The sequence below is a fragment of the Cyanistes caeruleus genome, chromosome 10, assembly GCF_971803275.1.
Source record: "Cyanistes caeruleus chromosome 10, bCyaCae1.hap1.1, whole genome shotgun sequence".
NCBI classification, from domain to species: domain Eukaryota; kingdom Metazoa; phylum Chordata; class Aves; order Passeriformes; family Paridae; genus Cyanistes; species Cyanistes caeruleus.
This window is the reverse complement of record NC_141710.1, coordinates 20,005,473-20,018,809: the sequence shown is the minus strand read 5'-3', so window position 1 is coordinate 20,018,809 and position 13,337 is coordinate 20,005,473. Positions and strand designations below refer to the sequence as shown.

Below are 13,337 nucleotides of genomic sequence, written 5' to 3'. Positions count from 1 at the left end.
TTATAAGTGTATTTAAAAAGTGATGCCTATTTTGGAAAACATTGAGAACTTTACTGCATATGGTGGATGTCACAGCTAGCTGTTTTTAAAAAGTTCAAATTATTCTGTGGTAATTGTTTATTTCCTGTGTTCATTATCAGGGTAGCTGTTTTTATAAAGCAAGGCCAGATGAATTGAGCAAGAGGGCAGTATAAAATTGAAGTCTGTACTATTTTTGTCCAACAGTCATTAATCAAATGCATTTGGAAACAAATAGTGCCCTGATTTACTTAGGCAGTCTGATGCTGATATAATTGCATCAAATTTTGAGGAGGTTCTCTCAATTACATCAATGTGAGTAAAAAGGAAAAGCAGGTCTTGGATCTACCTAGCAAAATGCAGTTGGTTTGCCAGGAAGGCTGGATAAAATGCAGATATCACATAGGCACTCTGCCTCTAGCTGCTGTGCTTACCACCAGCAGCTCAAAGAGAATTATTTAATCCTTGTTTGCATAATAACTTCTGATAAATAATTCAAGAACGTATGGCCTAAAGTTTTTTTTAAGGCAGTGCCTGAGGGAGAAACATGATTCTGTTCCAGTTTTAACAAGGAACCAGGAACCCCAGCAGAGTTGTTAGAGTCGTAGTCGGGCTCCTCGGACGTGTTTTGGTGTAAAAGGTACAGTGAGATGCAGAAGAGGACTTCAAGATATTTCATGGGGAGTTGTCACAGGAGGAAACACACCTCTGTGCAATCAAATACTACGTGTTTCCAGTGGGAGAAGTAGCAGTAGGATGGAAGGTCCCTCTTTTAGTAACAGCACTTAATGGTGTAATCCATTAAATCAAATGTCTGGAGAGTGGTGTTCTGAAAAACTAATTTTTTTAAATAATTTTTTATGCCTCATACAACAAGGTGCTTAATTCTGGCTTGCTGACAGCAAGTGCTTCAAATTGGCTTGTTTCTTTTCCCCCTCTCTCTGGTTATCTTTACAGTGTTGAAGTGATACTGACTAAGGAATGAAAATGTTGTCATCTTTAGCTACTTTTTGCCTTCATATTGTGTATTTGGGGGAAATTATTTATTTATAGGGCCAATCCAATTCTCTTAACAAACATAATAACTTGAATTTGTCTCTGTCAGATGGAGTCTGATACCCTTATTGCTTGCATCTGTTTACTGCAGTGAGATTTGCTCCGAGTTAATGCATTTCTGAATGTGAATAAGGAGGCTAAATCTGGTCCTTACATCATTGATCTGTAAGGGGGGAAAAAAGTAATTATTATCCCTGACAGCCCAGGGGATATCATGGCTGTTGAAAACTATTTGTTCTCACTCTGTCATAGTTTTTGACATCAATACAGTGCCACATACAAATCTCATATTTAATGATTGTGATATCAACAGGTGCTTGTTTGGATTTAATGCAAAGTCTTGTTTGTTTTCAGCCAGTTCTCTGACCTGATTTTTGTTTGGTTTGTGTTATAGAAGAGTTTTATTTGATGGTATTCTTCCATCAACCCTGTTTTTGCTTCTCTATGTAAAAGATACAAAAATCAGTAAAGGTGATGCTCACCTTTGTAACAGATGGATCCATAAAAGTTTACCTGCAGCAATTTACTTGAAGTTTTCATCTCCTTTGCAAGTGCAACAGTGTGGTCATTTCCATACTGTTGGGCTCTGTAGGCATTTCTGATTTATATTTTGGTATCTCAAAGAAGATTTTAGTAAAGATGGGTGTTAATGAAACATCATAATGAGCAAATTATTACTTTTATGCTCATGATAGATACCTCTTATAGAAATTAATGTTGGATGGACTTTTGATTGACTTTCTATCCCATAAGGATTTTAAGATAATACAGAAAAACTAGGTGATCACTGAAGTTTTATGGTTTGGTAGAAAGAACAGGAATCTTGGGAATGAGCTCTTTGTTTTTATCTGATGCCAACACATGCCCTGGATGTTTTGAGACCTTTTTAGTCTTTGTTAGAGTGCCTGATTTTCATGAACTTTGAATGGAAGTAAGCAATTTGGCAAGAAATTAGTTGTTCTTGCAGAAGGTTCAGAAATGAAAAAAGTGCAAATCTGGCAGCAGGACAAAGTGAAATGTGACTGTAGTAATTGTTCAAAGGTTTTGCCAGGCTCTTCCAGGCAGGCTGCTAAAATGCAAGTGCAGATGACAGCTGTGTGTCTCCAGGTGAGGCTGATTCTGTTTGAAAATCTGGTTTTGTTCTATGTAGGCAATTTGGCTGTTTGAATTCCAACAAGGAGAAACCTTACGTGCACCATGCTTTGTGTTCAGCTTTTTTCCTGTGTTTATCTGCAGAATTCCCATTGAGACTCTTCTGTTACAATGCTCCCTGGAAAATCCTTTGGTATCTCATGCTGTGCTCCTTTCAAATCTGAGGTGTAACAATACCAGTTTAATCTCTCCATCTGTTGATGGCAGAAGATCAATGCTGTAAAATCGTGTGTTAATATAAACCTCTGGTGTGGTTTTTTTTTTGGCATTTGCATTATTTCTGTCTTTCTGATTATGAAAAGGGAGTCTGTCATAGGTTCTGGTTGTGCCTGTAAGTAAATTTACAGCCTTGTCCTTCCTGCAGCATCCCATAGGCTTCATCAGTAAGATATTACACCTGTACTTTGTGTTAAGGGTTAGGGAAATACCACCGAGTTTGGGAACTAGAGGTCTCCTAGCTCCTTAATAAATTAGTGTACATGAGGGGAAGGCACATTGGCTGCTTAGATATTATTGTTATGTATAGAAAATACATAGAAAATCCTTCCTTTGTTACTTGGAAACAAGATTGTATCTTAAAGAGTTTGTATGTTAAGCACTTTGTATATAACTAGATTGGTAGCCAGTTCCCACAACACTTAGCTCACAGTTTTGAGACCCATTTTTGTAGAGATAGTCCAACAACAGGAAAGCACATGAGATGGTTGAAAGAGAAATACAGGAGCTCTTTATCTTTGTTGTCTTTGTTGTTTGGGGCAGGGGAAAAGTTTGGGCTTTGTTTTTTCTTAATGTAGACCTTAACATCAAAGTGCACTCCCTGTTTTATCAGTTTCAATGATAGTTCCCTTGTCCATTACACAAGAGTTGAGCTTATCTGAGGGATCACTTTAATTAATGTTTTAATGACTTCAATGAGTTTCATCTCCTGGTTCTCAGTTGTGTTCATTTTACTCTGGATCATCAATAGACCAAGGATGGGCCCATAGCCAATTACTCTCTGGCTGAAGTGGCATCTGGAACTCCTGTCTGATGTTTGTCATCCAAAGCCATGTTCATGTCCAAAAAAATTATCTCACATTAGAAAGGAAGGATGCATTTTAATAGAAATTCCAAGAGCAATTAGTGGTAGTTGGCTCTAACTGTATAATTACAGTTGTATGATAAGCATTTATAATTCTTCCATGAATAACTGTCCAGGTTATTGTGAAGCCCTGTTGTTACACACACTGTCAAGGGAATGATGTCTACAGCTTCCAGCTGGAGAAGATGGATAACAGACTTCTCCTCAGTCTCAGCTTTAAGAAAAAAGAAAGCCTTCCCCATATGATAGAAAATACTGGAGTAGCAAGAGTTAAACTATTGTGGTGAGCTTACCAACCAAACATTGATTGCAATTTGAAAGTCAGATTATACTGTACTGTTTGCATCTGCAGTATTTCTACAACTAGCAAATAACAATGCCCAGTTGTTTTTTATTTCTAGTGAACATTCCTTACTCTCATTTCTGTGAACTTTCTACCCAGGAGATAATGCAATGGAAAAGCTGCCTCTTCCCTACTGAAACCCTGGGTGTAATGTGCTTCTCGCCCTTCAGAAATGATGTTTGTATATATGGATATAGCTTAAGACAGCTAAGCTTGTCTAAATAAATAAACAAAAGCATATTTTTAACATCTTCCATAGAAATTCTGCATTACAGGCAGCTGCAACCTGTTCATAGCCCAGAGGGATGGTTTTAGTCAGAGGAAACAAACACTTCTAAGCAAACACTATAAAGTATATATGTTTGAAGCTCTGTTTGACACTACAGAAATTTTGTTACTTTATTCACATCTTTTACTACTCTAAAGAAAAAGAGAAATAAACTCAATTTAACAACAGCATTAAGGAAATTGAGGAACACTAGAGTCTGGTTTTATGATCATTTGTCTTTTTTTTTTTTCTCCCCACTTTCTGTGCTTCTTTACTTGAATTGAACTTCTTTAAGTTCATCTTGGACTGCTGATTATAGAGAAGAACTTGTTGCTTATTTTCTGGTTAGCTACATAAGTTTGTGTGAAATGTTTGTGTCACTCACCTGTTTTTAGAATAAATGGGCTCTGTTCTCTGAAGGTGGGTACACTTTCAAATAAAATTAGATCAGTTTACCGTGTGCAAAGGTGAAATAATAAATAATAAAGAGAATATATAATATATATTAAATATTAATATATTAATAATAATATAAAGAGAGGGATTCAGAAAATTTTTGTTCTCCCTGTTTGTTTCAATGGAACAACATTTTTAAGTGGTCACTGCCAGCTGGGAGAAAGGTTTGGCATTTCTGAGCCTGGCAAACACTTGCACTGCCCTGCATCACCACTGTTCATCTCAACAACTTCTAACCAGTGCCTAGAGAAGGAAAATCCTCAGAGCTAACACTGTTTATCAGGTTGTGTACAGCTGTAATGAGGATCTTGTCTTCTGATCACTTATGCAAGTGAGTAATTTTATTCACACCAGTGAACCCCGTGACTTGGGGGAGACTGCTCACAGTGGTTTGCCAGCTTGAGGCTGCTGTGTGTAAATGATGGCTGCTGGATGTTTTATAATTATGTATTTTTAATTAAATATTGCATATCAAAGATATAAATTATATTTCTCCAGAGCCAAGGAATAATGTGATACATAGCATTACTTGGATGAAGTGGCAGGGGTTGCAGGAAGAACTGTCATGGTATTTTCTGAGTGACATCGATTTGTGTGGCTAACATTTTAGTAATAAAGCCCAAAATGTAAATCTGTAGCCTGCTGTGAAGGGATGTTCTACAGTTTCAATGAACACTGCAGGATTTGCTCATAAATATTCATTAAACAGAGCCTTGCTGAAAATGAAACTTAAGTACTTAAGGTAATGGAATTAAAGTAGTCGAGAAGCTCTCTTAGGCATGTTCAAAATCAGGATAGGAAAGAGAAAAGTAAAGTAGCATGAAGTTTGACTTGCTTTTTGAAAGATGTTAAAAGCACTGTAGAGTTAATGGCAGTGAAATACCTTGTCCTACTGTTAGTGAAGCCACATTAGCTTTTGATGGAAATACTGTAGAGTTTCTCTACTGCTCATCTTTGACACAAACTATGAGTAAATAATATATATTTGCATACCATGGAACTTTAATTATTTAAGATGCTGCCTTGGCTAAAAATTCTAGGTAAATCTAATTAAATGTTGAAAGACAAAGTGATTCTTTTTCTTTGCTTAACAAAAAAAAATAATAAAAATTTTACTATGGACTATATTTCTGCAAAATTTGTGACTGAATTTGCTCTGTTATTTTAAAAAAATTGTTAGAGAAGTCAAGAGAAGTCAATTTTTTTCCCAAAAAAAGGAAAAAACACCCCCTATATAAATCACTGATTTTTTTGCTGCCCAATCCCAGCAAGGTGAGGGCTACAAATGAGAGGCAGACACAGCATGTCCCTGATGGCAGCTCTTGGTGGTTTCTTGGTGTTTTGTAGACGTCTCCTGTCTGCAATAGCTCTCACAAGCAGCATGGAAGGGGTAGGAGAATACCTGAGGTCATGGAGGTGTTGTTTCTTGTAGGGTTTATCAAAATATCTTTGCTGAGACCTGATGGCAGCTGGCCTGGCAGTGTCACAGAGAAAGAGACTTTTTGTATTGCTGTGTTTTCCCTCTTATTCCACACCAGTATCTGCATAACAGAACTAAACTTCAATTTTTGTAAACTCTTAAGTGTTTTTGTTCAATCTCTGTCTCAGCATTCTGTGCAAACTCACATTGCTAAATAGTCCTGACAAGTTTCTCTTCCTTTAAATGTTACACAGGCTGTGCCAAATTCTCTTTTTCTCTCTGTAAATATCACCTGCAGAAACTACAAAGGGGGGCTGGGGAACCCTTGGGGATGTATACTCTTGGGACACAAAGAGTAACAGATGCAGTGTTTTGCATCCTTAATTATTACTCTACGCTGTGTCAGTTTCCACTGCCCTTTGGAATTTTGATGCCGTCATTTTGAATCACAGATGCTGTAATTATGAGAGTAAATTAATGCAGGTAGCTCATCCTTTTCCTGCCCCTCAAAATGAGAGTATTATTGATTTTTGAAGTCTTCATTTGAGAGTATTACTGAATTTTGAAGTCCTCCTCAGTGATCTGTTTACCTGCAGAGCTGCCATTTCAGCTCGCCTGTTGACTGTAGCATCCTAACTAAACTTTCCAAATTGCCTTTCTCAGCTGAAGATGTATCACAAGGTGGAACAAACGACCTTTGGAGTGTAATAACATCCTTTAGCCGTCAGGAATTAGTGTGTTGCATCTATCACTCCTGCAGGCCTTGAGGTGTGTGCCTGGTTCTGTAGTGCCATTCCTGTAATAATGTTACAGCCTGGAGAGAGACACTTCTCCCTTCAGCCTAGCTGCCACTGAAATTGCTACTCTTGTTTCAGCATTATTATTACCACCATGTGTTATGTAGGTGATCAAATAACAAAATGTGTTTTTGAACTAAAAGTGACCCAATTTTTACTATTTTTTTCTGCCAAAGTTCATTCTTACCCTGGTTGTTACCCTGTGAATAATCTTTTGTTTAGATTAAGCAAGATAGCTAAAGGCTTGAGAACTTACTCTGAGGCTTTGTGCAAATAATTAAAGCACTCTATAAACTGCTGTACACAACAGGATATTTTGGTGCTCTAGAAATTTAACTCTCAATTGGAAAGGGAAATACGTACTCATTGTTTCAAAGAACAATTAGGTGTTTTTAATAACATGCTCACAAAACTTTACATGCTGTAGCTAATAAAAAGGAATTTAGTTTACTAAGTACTTGTAAATGAAAGACAAGGCTTTTATCTGCAGCAGTTTACAATGTATAGAGTAAGAGAAAACGATGATTCACAATGAGAACTTCAAAGTGTCTGATTTAGGCTTCTAATTTTCAAGTGAAGAGTATTTAGCATTCACAAATGAAAATGTTAGTTTGTGTAGATTGATCTTGTAAGTTAATTAAGGTACACAACCCCAGGATGATATTGGCAGCCTTGTGGCTGTCAGTTGTTCCTTAGTAGAGCTGTGAACCTGGCAAGGAATACTGAAATGGATATTGGCTGAAGTTTTCACTTATGCTGTTTTCATCTGGGAAAGCACCATTAAAGCCTGGACTAATTTTGAGGGGAAGGGAAGTGACAGAATGCTTCAAGGTCTGACCATTGGGGAGATAAACTGGAAATACTGCATTGGTGTTGTCATAAATGACCAGCTGAAACAAATTTGAAGGCACTGATCCATTCTGGGCATTAGTTCAGAATGTGACGGCTCATCCTCTGTCACTGAGGGCAGCACAAAAGGGTGAGATCACACTTTTGAAGACAGAGGCTGTTGCTGGGCTTTGTGAAGAGGAGTGGTAAAAATGTCCCAGAAAACAAGGAGAGCTGCTCTCTCAGTACCTGCAGGGTGCCCATCTCGCTGTCCTCAGGGTGGAAGCCTCGTGTGGGTAGGCCAACCATTCCCTTGCCCCACTGCAGCTACACAGCCCAGCTTATACCAATTCTCATTATCTTTGTAATAACTGTTTGGAGTTGTTATAGCTCCAGCTATGTAGGTTTCTAAAACTCACTCCCTCTTTGAGATCCTTGTTGTACCAATCACCTCTTACCATCCCTGCAGCTGACTTGCTGGAGTCCCAGTTTAAATCAAAACTTGTGAGGTGTTTTGGTGAGTTTACATCAAATTTTGTAGCTCACGACTTGTATATCACAAGATTTGAGCTCCTGTGTTTCTGAAAGGGAAAAGTTGGTTCTTTCACTTTGCAGTGACTTTTTTTTTCACAGTAATTTACGTAATCTTTGAGCCTGAAGGAAGAGAGAGACTAAGAATAAAGTACACCTATGGATTCATCACAGAGACCAAGCAGTCAAAAGCAGTCAGAGACATCAAAGAACAGTCTTATTTACATTTAAAGCTAATTTGAGGACAGTTAGACTGCTGGTGACATTCCTGGTGTGTTTACTTGAATCTGAAATGTAGATGTTCCTTAGTTTGAGAGCACACTATGTGACTGTGTGGGCATCAGCAGCATTGTGATTTGCTTTCAAGCAAAAGGAAAGATGAACAAAGAGTGAGTCACCTTAAAAATGGGAGAGTGACAGGAGAAAAACATGGACAAGTACCTCTAGTAATAGACTAAAGTCAGGGAGGGTATGCCACTGACAGTCACATGATATTTTGATTTCCACAAGAGAACAAGAATGCCATTCGAAAGTTGGACCATCCATTAAGAAGGACTGGAAACTCTTTTGGCTAAAAGAAGGCTGAACATGGTGCTTTGTGGCTTCTCACAAAAGGGTAAAACATTTGTGTTTTGCTCAACATTGTTCCAGTTGTATTCTGTTTGGAAACCAGAAAAGACCTTGAGCATCTCACTGATCTTAGAAGCGCTACTTTGTGTGTGTGTAGGAAGGCACCTGCTCGAGCTATCAAACCTTGAATGAAAAATGATTCAGGACCTGAAGTCAGCCCCCACATGGGACTGTCTGATGCTGCAATATGGGACGTCTCTGGGGGAAGAACCTGACCAGGAGATGCTGCATTTGCAGCCCTCTTTCATTCCTAAGGTCGCCACTCACCAATGTGAAAGATGGAGCTGTGGCAACTATTAACTCTACCTCTTACAGGCATTCTCTGTGAAATTGTTCTGAAAAATAGGAGAATATACAGAACTAATAAGTAGAAATCTTTTAGAAATCTGGGCAAAAACCCAACAATACAGAATTTAGTTTATTTGATTATTTCAAATTTGTTTGCAGGGATGCAGCTCAGATGTAATGCCTAATATAAATCTAATGTTTGTGTTCAGAAGGAAATACTAATTAGCAAGGTGGGATAACTCTCTGCACCTCTCCTCCTCCTTTTAGTATCAGTAGGATGAAATGAAGTAGCTCTTAATGTGTTCTCATCCAATTACATTTGGCTAAAATTATTCATTGATCACTAATCACTGGCAGTTGTTTACACAAAACACTGCTCGTATGCAGCATGCAGCATATTGAGGATTATTGCTATAATAGGAGCTAATCAATGAAAACCACTTGTGACTCTCCTAATGAGGTAATAGTGAAAGGGTTTTTTTTTTTTTGTTTACTGCAGCAATAGATTTTTCAAACCAGACAGAGCTCTTTGCATCCAGCAGGAAACTGGTTTTCAGCATTAGATCGCAGGCACCATTTTTCTCTTTCTCTCTAATAATATTAAAGTTGAAAAACGATTATTCCGGTCCCCCTTTATTAAACAAGCTATTACAAAGCAAGTGAAGGATTTCTGCACCTTCAATTTTCCACCTAATAATAGTATTTTCATTGTTGCCTTGACAATATTAATGCTATTTTTTTTCCCCAATGCCTAAAGCAAGGAGTCTCACCATTTTCTTTGCCAGGTTGAAACAAATTGTGGCTTTAGACTTTAATATAAAAGACAGGTTTCTTTACTGGTTTTCACTATGATTGGTTAATTCACAAGCTTGATATTCACCAGTAGATGAGATGTAGAAGTAAATCTTCAAAATAGCTTTTGGATTATTCTTAATAACACCAGTGTTTTGCACCGAGCCATACCTTAATTCTAGGGTTCCAAGGTAGACTAAAATAAACCTATGTCAGATATTAGACATTTAGGCAGAGTTAATGTCATTGGCCTACATATTTTCTAGTTTGTCACGCCATGGTTCTCCCTTAGAGCTTCAGAAACACTCTCTCTGGTATTTTTGGAGGTGCTGTGTTCTCAAAGATCTGCTGGTTTATTAGAGAACCGTGCGTTCAGCACCCCTAAAAATAGATGGGTAGAGTTTTGACTTCAGAGAACGTTCATTTTTGCAATCAGAAATGGGATGCAGAAATAGCCTTCCCCAGGCATGTGCTCTGAATGTCAGGCTGCAGCTCGCTCTGTTCCACCTCTGAACAGTAAGAAATCTAAGATGGAATGTTCTTCACTGGAAGATCCTTTAGTTAATTCTTTTTAATTACTTATGCTGAAAATATTCCAAGTGCAACAGAAAGCTTATATTATGCAGATTCAATGAGACTTTGGGGACAGCCATTAATATTTGCATGCTGGATAGTTTGGTTTGCTGCTTCAATTATCTGAAGCTTGATCACTGTGTGTAATCATAATTTGTTCATAAAACTACCCAGGCCTGTCAGCACAGTGCCTGAAATTAAGCTTCTCCTGCTTGTGCCGAGCTTATGAAAAATTGAATGGCAGTTCATTTTCACAAAACATGACAAACATAAAAGAAATTATGAATTAATTTTAAACCCTGCTTAGCAGAGTCTTATCAATTTGATGGAACCCTTTGTCTTAGAGAAGTCTGGCATTAGAGCTGATAGGCTTAATTAGTATCAAGCATCTCAAAATGTCTGTGACTGACAGGTTAGATCATTTGGTGTCCTCCCCCAAACTCCCTATGAATTGCAGCCTGAAATCTAACAGTTTTCATTAGGGAAGTTGGCTAACATAACTTTCACACCTTTACACCAAATTAAACACATGACAATGCTTCATTGCAACAGCAATCCCAAAGACTGGCACAACCCACCAAATCAAAGATAAATAAAGGCACGTTTCCTGCTGTGGAGTCTCTGAGATTACAGTGTCTTGCTGTAGGAATATACTTTGGTTTGAGTGTCAACATAATGTTTTTGGCTAGCACTTGGAAAAATTAAACTATCTGACACACAAGAAATCAAATAGGCTTCAAATAGGTTGCTGGACATCTCCAACAAACACTTTGGAGGCCATATAAATTGGAGGGTTTAATTAAAAAGTTCTGCCTCCTGTCAGTAGGATTTGAAAGCAGTAGGTACCTTACCCAGGCATTTTTCAAATAATTATCTTCCTGGATTATGCTGAGGTAAAGGTGTCCCCAGTGTGAAAATAAGGATTTGAGTCCCAAATATTTGGCTAAAAGGCATTAACAGATATTATCTGTCTCCTAGAGAAAGGGGAGAAAAATGAGAAGAATAATAATACTTAGGGATGTTAAAAGTGTCTAGATTCTCCTCTCATTGAAATGAAGCCTTGTAATTAGTTACACCAGTTTCCTTATGGTAATTTCTGGACTGTGGTGATGTAACAGGAGCATTATTAGACCCATAGAATGGTAAAATAAGTTTAACATCTTTGCATTTCTCCTATCCCTGCATAGTTTTAGCAATAACTAGAGAAAAAGTTGGCTATCCAGAAAATATTACATAAAGTTGTGCTCATGGAAAAGCTGTTAAAGCTTTGTTGAATTTGGACTCTAAAATCCTAAATCTATGTGGCAGTCAAACTATACTTGAGTTCTGGGCATTGATCAGATGATCACCGTGGTGCTGACCCCTTGGTCTGTGATATGTTTTGAAGCTTTCAATAAAGACATTTCAATTCTTTGTTGATATTTTCTGGACTTTGTCAGGTTCAGCTATGCTTCATCATCTTTGCTCCTACTGGCATTTAACTCCCAGTGGAGTTACTGGGATAATTTGCTGAGGAAGGAGGACAAGTTTAGACCTATTTCATGTATTTCTTTTTTATGTGCAAAGAGAGGGAGAAAGAATGAAATTGCCCTCAAGTATCTGAAAGGAGAAATAAGGTAATATCTTTTTTTTTTTCACCATCAGCTCTGCAAAATAATTTTTTTTCCTTTCCTTTGCTTTTTCCATGAGTCTCCTGACTCTGAGTCTCAGATTTCCTTAAGTTCACATTGCACAGTATAAATGGATGTGGTTTCTACACCTGCAGGAGCCAGAACTTTGATCAAACAGTGTGATCGTGTTTAGGATTAAGTTGAGGAGATATCTCAAAATTTGTTCTACTATCCTGAGCTTTCCATAAACCTTTCTGTGACTTTCCTCATGGGTTTTGTGTGAACTTTGGATATTCCTGTTGCTCCTACTGTGGTCTTTACCACCTTGCCAGGGCATTAATACACCTGAAATAAGCAACTTTTCTGCATTCCAGGTTGATCTTTTCCTTCATATCTGTTCTGACCATTCTGGACTGTATCTGGTTTCCTCTTACTATTAAAGTGAATTATTGTAAACTGATAACAGACCATTTTGAGAAGGCTGGATTCTTCCAGGACAAGGATATTTTTATGCTGGTATCTGTGCTCTCCCCAGAGGATCCTTGGCTTAACTCTAAACTCAGTTGTCACTGCTAGTCTTCATTTCTCATCGTTTCCAGAATTACTGTACTGTAAAAGTAATTTCTGAAATATCATTACAGATTAAGACAAAGCTTTTTCTTTTATATCAAATAGCTTAGAGAGCCTTGGTATGTCTAAGAGACATGCTTGTGTCAGGAGAAAAATGTGGTTTTTACTTACATTTCAGATTTAATAGCGACTAAAAACATTTACTCATTATGCAGCTACTGGCACACAGACACACATTCCTACATATATTTTTGGTAATGAGAAAACTGCTTCTTAAAAATATTTTTTTATAATGAAATTACAAGAACTGCAGCTAATGAGGCACAACTTGGCTAATCAGTAGTGAGTGCCAGTTCAGTCCATGTGCTGCTGTCTGGTGAAGAGTTGTCCTCATCCCATTCCTTTGATTTCCAGCAGCAGGGCAGGGTTGGGTCCTGTGTGTGTTTTCATACCCTGAATCTTTGAGAATTTGCTACTCTGCAAATTTCAGGGCTTTTTTTTTTTTTCCCTTTGTACATGAAAAACGCTTAGGATCATACGTTAGCATTAACTTCTTTATTTCTCTCAGGCCTGTGAAATAAAGAAGTTGAAATTTGCACAGCTATCATTCAGGAATATTTCTTTTATCATGGAAAATTTCACACCTGCTTACATAAGCTCCCCTGTCTGACTTTTTGGAGGCAGGGAAAGACTGGATTTGACTGTATTTGTAGCTTTCCTTTATTCACCAGAAATACTCTGCTAAAAGTGGTTTGTTTTTGCTGCGTCTCAGCAGTGTAAATGACACGCTTCAGAGCAGTAGTGGGCACTCCAAAGTGGTCAGCCTGATGTTTATTAGGATTTTTATACCGTCTTGAGTGGCATGTGATTAAAAGGGTGATTTTGAAGTTTCACACTGCGGCTCTGTTAATGCACTTGTCATTT

At 37.8% G+C, this 13,337-nt stretch overlaps 1 protein-coding gene and 1 long non-coding RNA gene across 11 annotated transcripts in view; both read left to right on the top strand.

The window, feature by feature from the left end:
- NLGN1 (neuroligin 1) overlaps window positions 1-13,337 on the top strand; it is a 483,239-nt gene that overhangs the window by 343,098 nt on the left and 126,804 nt on the right. The window lies entirely within an intron of this gene.
- Window positions 1-13,337, top strand: part of LOC147651354 (uncharacterized) — a 33,713-nt gene that overhangs the window by 1,108 nt on the left and 19,268 nt on the right. The gene's annotated exons all lie outside the window — the stretch shown is intronic.